The 18,303-nt window shown below is 40.2% G+C and overlaps 1 pseudogene; it reads right to left on the reverse strand.

The window, feature by feature from the left end:
* Positions 1 to 1,228: 1,228 nt before the first annotated feature.
* Positions 1,229 to 16,463, reverse strand: LOC111770463 (toll-like receptor 2; annotated as a pseudogene).
* Positions 16,464 to 18,303: the final 1,840 nt, after the last annotated feature.

Below are 18,303 nucleotides of genomic sequence, written 5' to 3' on the forward strand. Positions count from 1 at the left end.
GCGTTCTTGCAATTCTGCTATCCACAAGGAAATATCATGCAAATTATGTCCAAACTGAGATTTGAAAGAAGAATTTTGCCCTAAATCCAGGGTCCTTTTTCTTACCCTATTTCAGATCCCTAAACCTCATGAAACATTCCAGCGTCAGGCAAGCGTAATCAATAAGCATGAACGTGAACTTGAGAAGGTGGAGTCTGAATTTCTGTACAGTTGACTATATAGATATTTCTCTCTGTCTCTGAGGAGCCAGGCTCTCCAGCTGCCTGAAAAGATTCCCTTGTTACTTTAAAATCTCCACCTCTCTTCCTCATGATTTCTCAAGTGTGTACCTGAGAAAACTTTCCAATTTCTTTCCCCTGAAACTAAAAACCTCTGTCCTTTCTCTAGATATCTTCTCTAGTTGAAATACCTAGATTCACTGATGTTGTTGCTTTGTAATCCCAATGCCAATTAGAATATTCTGGCAAAGTCAGGTAAAAGTCATTTTTCTACCCATGAGTCATTCTCATGGTCATCTGTATAAATGCAGATTGTTCTGCACTCAGCGAAGCTGTTTAGCATGTTCCACTCACGCACAGTCCTTATACGAGCTCAGTTCTTAATGTTTTCAAAGCACTTTCATATATATCTTTTCATCTGAATTTCACAATGATACATGAAATAGTTCTGATATTATTATAGTTCAAGTGATTAGAGATCTTGCCTCGAATTACATGGCTCACAGCTGAGTGGCAACCCCAGGCCAGACTCCAAGCCTCCTTAGTCCATCATCTTTTCAGTTTGCTGTAAGACCTCCTGCAACTCCCTACAAAACTTTTCTTTTTCTAGAAAAAAAAAAAAAAAGATTAGAAAATGAAACAATTTGAAAAGATGTTTGGAAAAGGGTAAATCTTATGGTATATACTTATATTTTTGAACATCTGACAAATTCTAAAATGAAGTTATCAAAAAACACAGGCTGTGTCTTTTTCACATAAAGTAGTTTGTAATAGTTAAATAAAATAAGAAGAAATACATCTATCAAAAATCCCTTAATGAAAATCTGCTGTAACCCTTGCACTATTTTACAAATCTTTGTACACACTCATTCTTCAATATTTTTCTCCTCTCCTCTGTACAGATTTCAATAACATCTGTAATTTTTGGAGAATAGTACTTAATACTGCCCATCAAAAATAATTAATTGTAAAATTCTAAAGTAGCATAGAACTATTTTGAAAACTGAGAATATTTCATTTAATAGGTATTTTCCTTTTAAAAGCTACAATTATTTTTCAATTCAAACCCTTCCTGCTGGGGAATGGCCTTTTTGTCAATGGGCTCCAGAAGAATGAGAATGGCAGCATCATTGTTCTCATCAAAGAGACGAAAATGGGAGAAGTCCGGTTCGTACTTACACCACTCACTCTTCACAAAGTTTTCAGAAAGCACAAAGATGGTTTTGTGGCTCTTTTCAATCGAGTCAATGATATTGTCAGTAATCCATTTGCCAGGAATAAAGTCCCGCTTATGAAGACACAACTTAAAGGGAGGGTTGAAGTGCTCCAGCTCCTGCACCATGAGGTTCTCCACCCAGTAGGAGTCCCGTTCACTGTAAGACACGAAGGCGTCATAACAGATGTCCCTTTGGGGAGCTGTCCTGGGCTTCCTTTTGGCCTGGAGCCAGGCCCACATCATTTTCATGTACCACAGTCCATGGAAATGGTGACACAGAACCCCAGTGAGCAGGATCGACAGGAAAAGGGCACAGCACACAGCAGACACCAGAGCTGTCCTGTGGCATTCAGAGACCGAGAGACGAGTGTCCTGAACCCGCTGGCCCCGCACGTGGGAGGGAGAGTCACACAGGTAGTTTTCTGGCCAGTCGATCAGGATCTGGTCCAGTGTCTGCTCCTCCTGAGTGAAAGACGGGAACTCACAGGAGCAAATGAAATTGTTGCCACCGGCTTCCAAAGTCTTCAGTTCTTGAAAAGAATCAAGTTGCTCCTTAGAGAAAATTTTATTCTCCTGCTTAATCTCAAAGAAGAAGGAGGTATCTGGTAGGATCTTCAACACATACCTGAGAATGCAAAATAATTATATTGCTAACATCTAATATGCCCAGTGTCTGGGAACCACTGTGGGTTAAATTGTTTATTTTTCTGTTGGATAAATTTAAGTATGCTATCTTTTCTGGCCACTGGTAAGTGTTAGGTAAAGAAACAAGTGTACACTGACCAAGATTAAAGTTACTCAGGGTTTTCTAGAGTAAGTCACATTTTCCAGATTCTATAGATCATGTTGTCTTAAATTCACAGTATGTAAGGGGCACCAGGTATCATTATGAACTTAGTGTTTCAATTCTTCTTCAACCATCAAATTTTCACTGAAATCCATGTATCCTGGGGATTTTAAGTGTTGTAACAGAAGATATGGTATTAATCAGACTTTGCACTTACAACTGTGAGTATCTTTAGTTAATATAAAAGCACGTCTTTAACATTCTGTCATCGTGGAAAATTCTCCTAGCGAAGCTCTGTTGTTATTATAGTTTTTGATGGGCCTGGTCTGATTATGGAATCTCAGCCATCCCATTTTCCTGAGGTACAAAGTCTTCCAGCTCTACCTCCAATAACTGACTTTCAGATCTCATCGTTTTATTACTTCAACTGGTTTTAACATTAGTTTTTTTGCTATGAGCCTGACTGTAAGGTTCTCTTCTGTTACCTGTCATCTCATATGAAGAGCAGTATTTCTCACTTCTAAACATTCTGGAAACTTGAAAGATCGACCAAAACTTCTCAGAATAAAATTGACTGTTTATATGTAGTCAAAAGTTACAAACTAACATTTATAAGATAAATAAGTTCTGAGGATGTAATGTACAGCATGGTGACTATAATTAACAATAGTGCATTGAGTCTTTGAAAGTTGCTAAGAGAGTAGATCTTAAAAGTTCTCATCACAAGAAAAAAAAAATTGTAACTATGTGAGATGATGGATGTTACCTAAACTTATTGTGGTAATCATCCCACAATATTTACATATATCAAATCATTATATTGTACACCTTAAACTAATACAATGTTATATGTCACTTATATCTCAATAAAAATGGGGGGATCACATAGATATACACCTACATGCTCATTAGAATGGCTAAAATTAAAGACTGACAATACCAAGTGTTGGTAAGGATGTAGAAGAACTGAAACTCTCATACATTGCTGGTGGGAATGCAAAATGATACGCCCACCTTGGGAAAGTTTGACAGTTTCTTATAAAATTAAACATGTTCACTTACTCTATGACCCAGCAATCCCACTCTTAGGTATTTACCCACAAGATATGAAAAAATAAGTCCACACAAAGGCATGTACTTTATCCAGAGCTAGAAACAACACAAATATCTATCAACTGGTGAATACATGAATAAATTCATGTATATTTATACAATAGAATACTATTCAGCAATGAAAAGGAGGAACTGGAGTTGGTGTCAAGATGGCAGACTCTGAACTCACCTCCTCCCATGGACACAACAAATTTACAACTATTCTTGGAACAATTACCCCTGAGAGAGAACTGAAAACTGGATAAAAAGAATCCCTGTAACGAGGGACAGTGCTGACCAATGTGGAAAAGGCAGAAATTCCTCTCTGGGGAGAAAAAAAAGCCGCCTTCAGGAGCCACAGAGCTTCACAGCCAGCGGAGAGCAGTCCTAAGGTACTTAGCCTTCCTTGGAGGAGCAGGGGACCTGAGCAGGGAAGAGTTACCACTAAAAGCATCCTTCAAACTCAGCACAACTGAGACAAGTCTCATAAATCTGGCTTTGCTGGCCATTAACTACAACAGGGAGAACCCCTAGAAAAGCTGTTTGACACAAGCAGAAGAAAAGCCGGCTCTTGAAGGGCCCAAGCACAAATTCGCTCATTTTGGAAAGAACCTAAAATCACCAGAAAGAAAGGTGCACAGTCATTTCTTGAAAAGAGACTCACTTGCTAGGCTCTGGGTGCATCTCAGTGAGAGGTGAGACCTCTCCAGGAGCTGAGACATTGGGGGTAGCCATTATTGTGACCTAGTACAGGTGTGCTGACACAGATGCTGGCAGATGCCATTGGAGTTCTTCCCCTGGGCTGCTAGCCCAGGGTCTGCCCCACCCACGAGAGCACTGATTTAATCCAGCTCAGCCAGGCCAGGCAGCCAGCCCTAGGGATTGACCCTGCCCAACAGCGAGTGCTCCGGCAACTTGTGGGTCTGGATAGACTGGGTGCCTGAATCCTCTGCAAGCAGCTGAGTGGTTCCACCTCTGTGGGGCAGGGAGTGCATGAGGAGCAGGTGGAGTGTGTGGCACGTTAGTAGAGTGTGTGGGGGGCCTCTGCAGTGGGGAAACTGGGTCCTTTCAGGGAGTCAGGATGTGCACACGAGACAGGACTGCATTGACAGTGTGTGTGGACCTGAAGGCCATGGGGCTTATCAGCTGCAAATGACTTGTTCTTCTCAAAGAGCCACATAGGAGATCAGCCCCACCTTCCAAAACCTGAAATAATTGGGTGCTCCTGTGGCCAGCCTGGTGGCGCAGCAGCTAAGTTCGCACGTTCTGCTTCTTGGCGGCCTGGGGTTTGCCGGTTTGGATCCCAGATACAGACATGGCACCGCTTGGCAAAAGCCATGCTGTGGTAGGCATCCCACATATAAAGTAGAGGAAGATGGGCATGGGTGTTAGCTCAGGGTCAGTCTTCCTCTGCAAAAAAGAGGAGGATTGGCAGTAGTTAGCTCAGGGCTAATCTTCCTCAAAAAAAATAAATAAATAATTGGGTGCTCCTGTGCCTGGGGCCAGCCCCACTCAGCTGCAACCCTGATAGACCTGACAACAGCCTTGCAGGCCAGAAGCCTACAGCAACTGTAAGTCCCTGAGCCTAGCAACCAGCCATGCTGGGGGCCTACTCACTTGACAGAAAAATTGCAATAGAAATGTACTATTATACCTTGCAGCCAACTGTGCTGGGACTCCCCAAATGTGATCAAGTGACTGAAGGGTCCAGACTGAAGGATTTCAGCCACATGCAGCTGAGAATTACAACCAAACAGCCAGGGGGACAGCCCATCCTCCCTGGGAACCTGCAGCAAGAGCAACCCTGCCACAACAGAAGGATACATGTAGCCCACAGAGGGGTCACCCTGGAACATTTGGAACTAGTGATGAGAGGGAAGCACACCGCGAGGCCTCAGAAAGCATCTCTTACATAAGGCCACCTCTCCAAGATCAGGAGATGTAGCTGACCCACCTAATACATAGATACAAGCACAGAGAAAGAGGGAAAATGAGGAGGCAAAAGAATATGTTCAAAGCAAGGGGACAGGACAAAACCCCAGAAAAAGAACTAAATGAAACAGAAATAAACAATCTACCTGACAAAGAGTTCAAACAAAAATTCATAAAGATGCTCACTGATCTGGGAGAAGAATGGATGAACTCAGTAAGAATATCAACAAAGAATTGGAAAATATAAAAAAGAACCAGTCAATAATGAAGAATGCAATACTGAAAATGAAAAATTCACTAGAGGAAAGTGACAGCAGAGTAGACGATACAGAAGAATGGATCAATGAGCTGGATGAAAGACTAGAAGAAAACAACCAAGCAGAACAGATAAAAGAATTAAAAAGAATGAGAATACTCTAAGGGAACTCTGGGACAACATCAAGTACACTAACATTCATATTATAGGTGAATATATATAGATAAAGAAGAGAAGGAGAGAGAAGGAGAAGAGAGAGATAAAGGGGCAGAGAATCTATTTGAAGAAATAATAGCTGAAAAATTTCCTAACATAAGGAAGGAAACAGACATCCATGTACAGGAAGCAGAGAGAGCACCAAACAAGATAAACCCAAAGAGGCCCACACCAAGACACGTTATAGTTAAAATGTCCAAAATTAAACATAAAGAGAGAATCCCAAAAGCCACAAGAGAAAGGCAACAAAGTAACATACAAAGGAAACCCCACAAGGCTATCAGCTGACTTCTCAGCAGAAACCTTACAGGCTAGAAGGGCGTGGCACAATATATGTAAAGCACTGAAAGGAAAAAACCCACAGCCAAGAGTACTCTACCCAGTAAGGTTGTCATTCAGAATGGAAGGAGACATAAACTGTTTCCCAGACAAGCAAAAATTAAAGAAGTTTATCAGCAAGAAACCAGTTTTACAAGAAATTCTAAAGAGACTTATTTAAGTGGGAAAGAGAAGACCACAAATAGGAATATGAAAATTATTTTTTTTAAAAAAGGCAATAAAATCACTGGTAAAGGCAAAAATACAGTAAAGGTAGCAGATCAACCACCTAGGAAGATAATATGAAGATCAAAAGACAAAAGTACTAAAATTACCTATTTCAATGATAATAGGGTAGTGGATACACACACACCAAAAAAGAGGTTAGATAGGATATCAAAAACATAAAATGTGGGAGCAGGGGGGTAAAAGAGTAGAGCTTTTAGAAAGAGGTCAAACTAAAGAGGCTCTCGACTCAATATAGATGGCTATATACATAGTTATTATATATAAACCTCATAGTAATCACAAACCAGAAACCTATGATAAATACACAAATAATTAAGAGAAAGGAGCCCAAACATAATACTAAAGAAAGCCATCAAACTACAAGGGAAGAGAAAGAAAGCAACAGAGAAGAACTACTAAAACACCCAGAAAAAGGGTAACAAAATGGCAATAAGTATATACTTATCAATAGCTACTTTAAACGTCAATGGACTAAATGCTCCAATCAAAAGGCATAGGGTGGCTGATTGGATAAAAAAGCAAGACCCATATATATGCTGCATGCAAGAGACACACTTCAGACCATTCACAAACTGAAAGTGAAGGGATGGAAAAAGACACTCCAAGCAAATGGCAATGAAAAGAAAGCTGGGGTAGCAATACTTACATCAGACAAAATAGACTTTCAAACAAAAACTGTAACAAGAGACACAGAAGGGTACCACATAATGATAAAGGGAACATCCAACAAGAGGATATAACACTTGTGAATATCTATGCACCCAAGATAGGAGCACCTAAATATATAAAGCAATTATTAACAGACATTAAAGGAGAAATAGACAGTAACACAATAATAGTAGGGGATTTTAACACTCCACTTACACCAGTGGATAGATCATCGAAACAGAAGATCAATAAGGAAAGATTGGCCTTAAACGACACATTAGACCACATAGGCTTAGTAAATATATATAGAACATTCCATCCAAAAACCGCAGAATACACATTCTTGTCAAATGCACATGAAACATTCTCCAGGATTGATCACATATTAGGCCACAAACAAGTCTCAATAAATTTAAGAAGATTGAAATGATACCAAGCATCTTTTCTGATCACAAAGTTATGAAACTAGAAATCAACTATAGGAAGAAAATCAGAAAAGCCACAAATATGTGGAGAATAAACAAAACATTACTGAACTATGATTGGATCTAACAAAGAAATAAAAAAATACCTGGAGGGGCCAGCCCCATGGCTGAGTGGTTAAGTTTGCATGCTCTGCTTCAGCAGCCCAGGGTTTTGCCCGTTCGAATCCTGGGCATGGACATGGCACTGCTCATCAAGCCATGTGAGGTGGCATCCCACATGCCACAACTGGAAGGCCCCACAACTAAAAATACACAACTATGTACCGGGGGCCTTTGGGGAGAAAAAGGAAAAGTTTTAAAATCTTAAAAAAAAAAAAAATACCTGGAGACAAATGAAAATGAATATACAACTTGCCAAAATCTATGGGACACAGCAAAAGCAATTCTAAGAGGGAAGTTTATAGGAATACAGGCCTACATCAACAAACAAGAAAAATCAAATAAACAATCTAACAGTGCACCTAAAGGAAATAGAAAAAGAAGAACAAACAAAGCCCAAAATCAGTAGAAGGAAGAAATAATAAATATCAGAGCAGAAATAGATGACATAAAGACTAAAAAAGCAATCGAAAAAATCAATGAAACCAAGACCTGGTTCTTTGAAAAGATAAACAAAATTGACAAACCTTTAGCTAGACTCACCAAGAAAAAAAGACAGAAGGCTCAAATAAATAAAATCCTAAATGAAAAAGGAAAAATTACAACAGACACCTCAGAAATACAAAAGATTATAAGGGAATACTACAAAAAGCTATATGCCAACAAATTGGGTAATCTAGAAGAAATGGATAAATTCTTAGAATCATACAAGCTTCCAAAACTGAATAAAGAAGAAAGAGAGAATTTGAATAGACCAATTACCAGTAAGGAAATCAAAACAGTAATCAAAAACCTCCCAGAAAATAAAAATCCAGGACCAGAAAGCTTCCCTGGTGAATGCTACCAAAAAGTGAAAGAAGATGCAATACCAATCCTTCTCAAACTCTTCCAAAAAATTGAAGAGGAGGGGAAGCTTCCTAACTCATTCTACAAAGCCAACATTACCCTGATACCAAAACCAGACAAAGACAACACAATAAGAAAAATTACAGGCCAATATCACTGATGAACATTGATGCAAAAATGCTCAACAAAATACTAGCAAATCGAATACGATAATACATTAAAAAGATCATACACCAGGATCAGGTGGTTTTTATTTCAGGGATGCAGGGATGGTTCAACATCCACAAACCAATTAACATGATACACCACATTAACAAAATGAAGAATAAAAATCATATGATCATCTCAATAGATGCAGAGAAAGCATTTGACAAGATACAGCATGCATTCATGATAAAAACTCTGAGTAAAATGAGTATATAAGGAAATTACCTCAACATAACAAAGGCCATATATGACAAACCCACAGCCACTATCATTCTCAATGGAGAAAAACTGAAGGCTATCCCTCTAAGAGCAGGAACCAGACAAGGATGCCCAGTTTCACCACTTTTATTTGGCAAAGTATTGGAAGTCCTAGCCAGACCAATCAGGCAAGAAAAAGAAATAAAAGCGAACCAAATTGGAAAGGAAAAAGTGAAACTGTCACTATTTGCAGATGACATGATTTTTCTTTTTGAGGAAGATTAGCTCTGAGCTAATATCCACCACCAATCCTCATCTTTTTGCTGAGGAAGATTGGCCCTGAGCTAACACCTGTGCCCATCTTCCTCTATTTTATATGTGGGACACCTACCACAGCATGGCTTGATAAGCAGTGCATAGGTCTGCGCCCAGGATGCAAACTGGTGAACCCAGGGCTGCTGAAGCGGAACTCACAATCTTAACTGCAATGCCACCAGGTCAGCCCCAAGATGGCATGATTTTATGTATAGAAAACCCTAAATAATCCACTAAAGAACTTCTAGAAATAATAAATGAATATGGTCAAGTTGCAGGATACAAAATCAACATACAAAAATCAGTTGCATTTCTATACACTAACAACGAAGTAGCAGAAAGAGAAATTAAGAATACAATCTCATTTATAATTGCAACAAAAATAATAAAATACCTAGGAATAAACTTAACCAAAGAGGTGAAAGATCTGTACCCTGAAAACTATAAAATATTATTAAAGAAATGGAAGAAGACACAAAGAAATGGAAAGATATTCCATGCTCTTGGTTTGGAAGAATTAACATAGTTAAAATGTCCATACTTCCTAAAGCAATACAATCTCTACCAAAGTTCCAACAACATTTTTCACAGAATAGAACAAAGAATCCTAAAATTTATATGGAACAACAAAAGAACCCTAAAATTTATATGGAACAACAAAAGACCCTGCATAGCCAAAGGAATCCTGAGAAAAAAAGCACGAAGCTGGAGGTATCACACTCCCTGATTTCAAAATATGCTACAAAGCTATAGTAACCAAAACAGCATAGTACTGGCACAAAGATAGACACACAGATCAGTGGAACAGAATTGAGAGTCCAGAAGTAAACTCACACATCTGTGGACAGCTAAGTTTCGACAAGGGAGCCAAGAACATGCAATGAAGAAGGGAAGGCTCTTCAACAAAGGGTGTTGGGAAAACTGGACAGCCACATGCAAAAGAATGAAAGTAGACCATTATCTTCCACCATACACAAAAATAAACTCAAAATGCATTAAAGACTTGAATATAAGACCTGGAACCGTTAAACTTCTAGAAGAAAACATAGGCAGTGCACTCTTCGACATCAATCTTAGCAGCATATTTTCAAGTATCATGTCTGACCGGGCAAGGGAAACAACAGAAAAAATAAACAAATGGGACTACATCAAACTAAAAAGCTTCTGCACAGCAAAGGAAACCATCAACAAGACAAAAAGACAATGTGACAATTGGTAGAAGATATTTGCAAACCATATATCTGATAAGCGGTTAATATCCAAAATATACAAAGAACTCATACATCTCAACAGCAAAAAATCTAACAACCCAATTAAAAAATGGGCAAAAGATCTGAACAGACATTTCTCCAAAAAAGATATACAAATGGCCAACAGGCACATGAAAAGATGTTCAACATCATTAACTATCAGGGAAATGCAAATCAAAACTACAATCAGATATCGCCTCGCTCCCATCAGAATGCCTGTAATCAACAAGACAGCAAACAGTAAGTGTTGGAGAGGATGTGGAGAGAAGGGAACCCTCATACACTGCTGGTGGGAGTGTAAACCGGTGCAGCCACTATGGAAAACAGTATGGAGATTCCTCAGAAAATTAAGAATAGATCTACTATACGATCCAGCTATTCCACTGCTGGGTATTTATCCAAAGAACATGAAAACACGAATGCATAAAGATACATGCAGCCCTATGTTCATGGCAGTATTATTCACAATAGCCAAGACTTGGAAGCAACTTAGGTGCCAATCAAGGGATGAATGGATAAAGAAGATGTGGTATTTGTACACAATGGACTACTACTCAGCCATAAGAAATTATGAAATCCAGCCATCTGTGACAACATGGATGGACCTTGAGGGTATTATGCTAAGTGAAATAATTAAAAGGCAAAAGTCAAATACCGTATCATCTCACTCATAAGTAGAAGATAAAAACAACAACAAACAAACACATAGAAACAGTTGGATTGGTGGTTACCAGAGGGGAAGAGGAGAGGGAGGAGGGCAGAAGGGGTGATTAGGCACGTGTGTGTGGTGATGGATTGTAATTAGTCTTTGGGTGGCGAACATGATGTAATCTACACAGAAATCGAAATATAATGATGTACACCTGAAATTTATATAATGCTATAAACCAATGTTACTACAATAAAAATAAATAAATATTTTTTAAAAAGGGAAAAAGAAGACTACTGATATATGCAAGAATTTGGCTGGATCTCAAAAAGCATTATGCTAAGTGAAAGAAGTCGCACACAAACAAATACATACTGTAGAATGCATTTATATGAAATTCTAAAGCAAAACTATGACAGATAGCAGAGATACCAGGAAGCCAGGTCGGGGGAGGGAACTAACTGCAAAGGGGCAAACGAGGACTTTGATGGTCTTGGAAATGCTCTGTATCATAATTGTGACAGCAGTTACATGATTGTGTGTCTTTGTCGAAGCTCATCAAATTGTACTTTTTAGATGGATAAATTTTATGATATGTAAATTATCTCAATAAAACTGATGTTTAAAAATCCTCTTCTTTCCTAGAGCAAAAGATGGATATGTCAGGCCCGAAAATAGAGGAGCTAGCCTTTTGCTAGCCCTTTGAGAGAAGGAAGGAGAAAACACCTAATTTCTCTAACAGGTCATCCTGCCTCACTTATAAAACATCCCCTTTACCTCAATAAGTTTACACTGATTTCTCACTTGCAACCAAAAAAGCTCTAAGATATTTCTTTTTTATTTTATTTTATTTTTTTTGAGGAAGATTAACCCTGAGCTAATATCTGCTGCCAATACTCCCCTTTTTTGCTGAGGAAGACTGGCCCTGAGCTAACATCTGTGCCCATCTTCCTCTATTTATATGTGGGATGCCTACCACAGCATGGCGTGCCAAACAGTGCCATGTCAGCACGCAAGATCCGAACCAGCGAACCCTGGGCCACCAAAGCGGAATGTGCAAACTTAATAGCTGTGCCACCAGGCTGGCCGCTAAGATATTTCTTGATGGAAAGAAAATTAAGTTTCTTAAGTAATTCAGGAAGTCCAAACCACCTAGAAACATAATATTATAAAATCTTCTAATATTGTATTCAGAGGGCTTTAGCCCTTCTGGAATGCTCATGTTCAGCTTGTCATCTTCCTAATATCACCCCATGCATATTCAGAGCAATTCACCACCCAACTTCCACAGGGTCCATTTGAGGACTAAATTCATCATACCATAATGATTTCAGAAATTAAGATGTTCCTGACAGAATGGTCTCAATGTTCATTCTACAAAGAAAAAAAAAAAAAAAAAGAATGAAAGAAAGACAGACGGACCAAAACCAACTGCTTCATATGTCGGCCCAAGGACTGATCTTCTCCATTAATTGCAGGCTTCTTGGTACATATCTCTGGGGATTAGAAGCATCAATCTTAAGTTAATTCAGAACAGAAAGTCCATAAAATTCCTTTTTTTTTTAATTTAGAGAATCTAGAAATATATCAGGAATCTAAAATTTGGGAAAATGAAAAAAGAAAGAGGGAAAGAGACTTTTCTTCAAGTTCTTTGATGGACTATCCCAGGGCAAAGGACCAAACCATGAGGATGACATAAGAGGTAAATTGTTACAGGATAGGTCCAAATACACGTGACTCTCAGGGAGAAGGCAGGATTCAACTAGACAACTGAAAAGGAACTTCCAAATTAACACACGTTTGCTGAATGTGGCTGGATGTAAATTTCATGAGAGCAGGGACTTCCTTCGTTCTCCTATTTGCAATGGAGTATCCCCAGCCTCTAGAACATGATAGGCATTAATCAACTAATACTTGTCAAGTGGTAGATTCACATGGCTTTTCAGAAAATCAGTTAAGTCTGGAGGAATGGAGTTGTCCCACCTATCCACAGGGATATGTTCCAAGACCCCCAGTGGATGCCTGAAACCACAGATAGTACCGAACTCTATACATACTATGTTTTTTCCCATACATATATTCTTACGATAAAGTTTAATTTATAAGTTAGGCACAGTAAGAGGTCAAGAACAACTAATAATAAAATAGAACAATTATAACAATATACTGTAGTAAAAGTTACTGTAGATTGTAGCAACTTCAGCATGTGATTTTATTTTTTTCTTTATTAAGTCAAGAACTCTCACCTTTTCACTTAAAGGAAGCACTTTATGGCTTCTCTGTGGCATATCTGAATTGTCAGTATCACTACTCTTTCGCTTTGGGGCCATTATCAAGTACAATAAAGTTTACTTGAACACAATCACTGTGATACCAGGAGAGTTGATCTGATAACCAAGATGGCTACTAAGTGACTAACGGTCAGGTTACAGTGCGGATACGTTGGACAAAGGGATGATTCACATCCTGGGCAAGATAGAGGGGGATGGCTCGAGATTTCATCACGCTACTCAGAACAATGAGCAATTTAAAACTTATGAATTGTTTATTTCTAGAACCTTCCGTTTAATATTTTCAGACCATGATTGGTCACAGGTAACAGAAACTGTGGAAAGCAAAACCATGGATAAGGGGAGACTACTGTGTAAACATCTGAAGTGGCCACTGCTGACACACAGTGGGACTGAAGGAAGAGAAGTCTGACCAGTGACTCCTTGCCCTGACTTCCTACCCTCGCCACACAACAGCTGACCTCATTTGAGGATAGGAAAGTAGAAATATAGTGAACGATTTCCAACCGTATAGTTAGACAAAAACCATGAGTGAAAAACTGGTATCATTTTAATATCTGTAAGGGTGGTAAGACCTCATCAGGCAAGAAGAGTATGAAAAGAAGGCAGAATTTTATCAAGTTCCAAGTTCTTTGGAGCTCCTTGGAAAATACATTGAAATATCTTAGGAATCAAATAACTACTAATTCCAGCCATGTGGCGTGGCAATCTGGGTAGGGGCCGCCAACTTCTATGTGGATGGAAAAAATGAGGTCATGATATATCCCAAACCCAGGGACATGAGCTACGTGCCCACTGTGCCCACTTCTTTTGCTTCAGTCCTCTTATAAAGTGTAACTTGGGTTCAGTGTGTACCAGTTTGAGTCACAGACAAGAATACTGCCAGCTTCCCAGCCAATATAACTGGCCAATCATCTAAGAAGGAATTTCACAAATTATGTATGATGGTGTAATGGTTTCCTACATGTGTGTAAGCATCTTTCACAGCAAATTGCTATCCACTTGGCAAGTGTATGGACACTCTTCCTTGGCCCAAAAAACTTCTGGATGCAATTTCTGGTAGGCTTAAAATTAGTATTTACACTAATATTTTGTGTTAAGGAATCTGTGAATACTTGGTTTTTAAAGACTTGTCACCTTTAAAAAAATTTGGTCTATTAAAGTCAGGCTCGTAATTCTAATTTAAAACATATACTTCACCTATACTTGTGACTTGAAGCTGGAATTTTTCTGTTTGTAGGAACATGTATTGAAACATTTCTTATATATTGAAACATTTAAGAGTGCCTGAAGTTCACCATGTTTATAAAAAGTATTAGTTATATGAGAGTTATTTAAGAACTCAGGAAAGATTTATTAAATCAAACAACTGAGACACTTAAAGAGGATATCAAATATACTACATTTGTAAATGCAGCTTAAACTATTTTGGAGTTTAATTAGCTAAGTTTGCAAATAGGACAGACATAAGCCAAAGTCCCTTTTAAACTGATGTTTAAATTTTGGTAAATTTATAAAAAGCTAGTCGGACTTAAAATCTCAAGGAAGGGCAAAGTTTTAACCTCGTAAATTTAGTAATTTAGATATTAAATCATACAGCCAAGGCAAACTTGTGAATTATCTCTTCTGCCCACAATAATTTCTGAAGACATTTTTAAAAAAGCTAACATTCACAAAATTAAAATTGAGTCACTAAAGAAAACATTTGCCAAGTCCTTCCTTCCTCCTCGTGTTGTCTGCTGCTCTTCTTCTGCTCCTGCCTGTCTTTTGTCACTGCTTCCTCTAGCCCGAGTCAGTGGTGACCACGTCTTCCAGTCTGCTTCTATGCGTCCTGCCAGTGTCCCTCTGCCCTTCCTGTAGCTGGCTTCTTCGAGTCTTCAATCGCTGGTGCAGATCCCGCTGTATGTACATTACTTACCATGTAACAGTTCCAGCCCACTCAGATTAAATCTATTGTTTCATGGCGTTCCATGGTGTTCTATAAATGGCATCATCAGATCCAGGAGCCCCAGTCCCTGATCCAATGTTGGAATCACTGACTGTTACTTCCCCAATCTTTTGTAAGAAAACCAGTTCCTCATTGGCTCTGGGCTCATGTTACACCATTTGACTTCTGCCGTCCTATGTCTGTCACTATCTGCTGACCTCCTAGTCCCGTCTTCTCACTTGTTGAAGACTTGGGCATCTGCTCATAGACTTCCTCCCAAGATCTTCCAGGAGCAGGTGCTTCACTGTTCACGAAGATGACCCCCCCCCCCCATCACCCTGGCCTCTCGGTTCCCTTACCTCCTCCTCACTGGAGATCCTTGACCTCCGCACTGCCTCGCTCACTGCCTGGGCCTGGTCATTCCCTACAGTTGTCCAACCTCAAACTGACTAACTCCAACCTCCTGCCTCTTGCTCAGAGTCTACTGATCCCTCCTCTTTCCCCAATCGTTTGTCCTCTCCTTCCTTCTCTTTCTTCCTTATTGAGTGTAGATTCAGGCAGACATTTGGTGCAAGCTGGAGCTCACAGATGGAAATCAGCCTGCAAACCCTGGGTTTCCCATTCTGTCAGCAATGTGTGGAGAGTCATACTTGGTCCAAAAATATATGGTTCACCGAGAGAGGAATCTTTCCCCGTTTTTTACAGGGGAAAATACAGCCTGGATGTGGCCACAGGATCATCGGAACACGGATGCCAGCCGCTCAGGGAGTGCTGGAGGAGGACTCGGACAGTTAGGGTGGTGCACAGTCCTCCTTCAGCCTTCATAACACCCTTGCCAGCACCACAGACTCTCTTGACAGTGGTGTTGCCAAACACGGGGTTGAAGGAGAAGGTTTCACCTCCTCCTCAATCTCCGTAAGTCTTCCCTGTTCTTTGATATGAACAACTGGTGTTTCCTCACTGTAATAAAATGTAAAATAATGCTCTACAAAAAGCTTCGAGCCCTCCCACCCCTGAATCAGAGCACCACTTCTAAAGCTCTGCCAAATAGAAATTCTAGAACCACCACTGTCTCTCTTCCTTACATTTCTGTGTCTCCTATGTGACAAAATCCCAAACCTAAAAGGATTCTACTGCCTGCTTTCTTAGAGGAGACAAGGCATTTTTATTCCATTTCTCCAGCCAACTCACCTACACTCTCCGCGATAACATTGAAGCTTTCTCCTCTCTTCTCCAGCCACTGGCAGTCTCTGCCTCCTCCCATCCTCTCAGGGATGACTTTACCTCTTACTTCAAAGAGAAAATTGAAGCCATCCAAAGGAATCCCCTCAACTTCCCACTTCCAATCTTCCGTCCACACCCGTCCTCTCCCTCCTGCCGCAGTAGAAGAGGGGGCCCCCTCCCAGCATAGCTGGTGAGTCCCCCCTTGTCCAGTCGAGATGCCCTCCCTCCCTACCTCCTCAGGAACCCTGCACCGCTCATTACCCCTTCTCTCTCCCACATTCTCTGTCGCTGCATCTCAAGCAGATCATTCCTACCGATGTTTACACGTGCTCAAGTTTCTTCTATATTTATTTTTTTAAAAAACAACAAAAAATTCCTCATCTCCCTCAGGTTTCTCTCTTCCCCTCTCTCTCTTTCCCTCCATAGTCCTACTTCTGAAAAGAGCTCTTCATATTTACTGTTTATCTTCTCACTTCTTGCCCAGCCTGCATTCTACTCCAGTCTGGCTGCCATTTCTATCCCTCCAAACAGCATTTGCAAAGATCATCAACAGCCACTATGTTGCTAACTCTCAGATCTTTTTATTCTTCACGTTGCCTGGCCCATCAGAGCAGATATCATTGCTGCCCACTCTGTCCTTCTTAAAATATTCTCTCCCTTTGCTTCCATGACCCCACACACTTAGTTTTCTTTTTCAACTCTCCTTTTCAAACCTATCCTTCCCAACCATGTTCCCAAGTGACAATCAAGGACAATCCAGTGATCTGTCCTAGGCCACTTCTCACTGCCTACTTTCTTCTTAAGGAATCTCTTTTCTGCCCATCTGTATGCCAATACCTTTCAAATTTAAGTTTCCTGCCCAGAAATCTCACCTGAGCTCAGGACCTAAATAGGCAACTACCTACCTGAGGCCTTTGTCCCCTTGGGTGTCTCAGAGCGTGTCCACTCAGCATGTCCAGATCTGACCTCATATTTCTTACCAAGGCTGGTCCCCTTCTAGCTCTTTATTTCAACCTGTGGCACCACCATCCATCCAGCTGCACTTGCTCCAGCACCTAGTCCTGCTGACTGTTCCTCGAATCCATTCAACTTTTTTTTTTTTAAAGATTTTATTATTTTCCTTTTTCTCCCCAAAGCCCCCGGTACATAGTTGTATATTCTTCGTTGTGGGTTCTTCTAGTTGTGGCATGTGGGACGCTGCCTCAGCGTGGTCTGATGAGCAGTGCCATGTCCGCGCCCAGGATTCGAACCAACGAAACACTGGGCCGCCTGCAGCGGAGCGCGCGAACTTAACCACTCGGCCACGGGGCCAGCCCCGAATCCATCCAACTTTTTATTCTCATTACCACTAGGAAGTTCAAGCTACCTTCGTGTCTCATCTGGACAAAAACAACCTCCTAGTTGGTCTTATCTACTCTGCCTTCTCTGTAGCCTTTTCTTCACACAGCATCTAGAGCAGCCCCGTCTAATGAAAATATAATGGGAGCCACAAATGCAAGCTGCTTACATAATTCTAAATTTCCCAGTAGGGGGCCAGCCCCGAGGCGAGTGGTTAATTTCACATGCTCCACTTCAGCAGCCAGCGGGTTGCCGGTTTGGATTCTAGGCGTGGACCTACATACCGCTCATCAAGCCATGCTGTGATGGTGTCCCACATAGAAGAACTAGAACTACTTACAACTAGGATATACAGCTATGTACTGGAGCTTTGGAGAGAGAAGAAAAAAAAAGAGGAAGATTGGCAACAGATGTTAGCTCAGGCCAATCTTCCTCACCAAAAAAAAAAAAATCCTAGCAGCTACATTTAAAAAAGTATGACAAGTATAACTCGAAAAAAGGTTATAAAAGTATAACTTTAAAAACTTAGCAAGAAACAGGTA

The sequence above is a fragment of the Equus caballus genome, chromosome 2 (assembly GCF_041296265.1).
Source record: "Equus caballus isolate H_3958 breed thoroughbred chromosome 2, TB-T2T, whole genome shotgun sequence".
NCBI classification, from domain to species: Eukaryota; Metazoa; Chordata; class Mammalia; order Perissodactyla; family Equidae; genus Equus; species Equus caballus.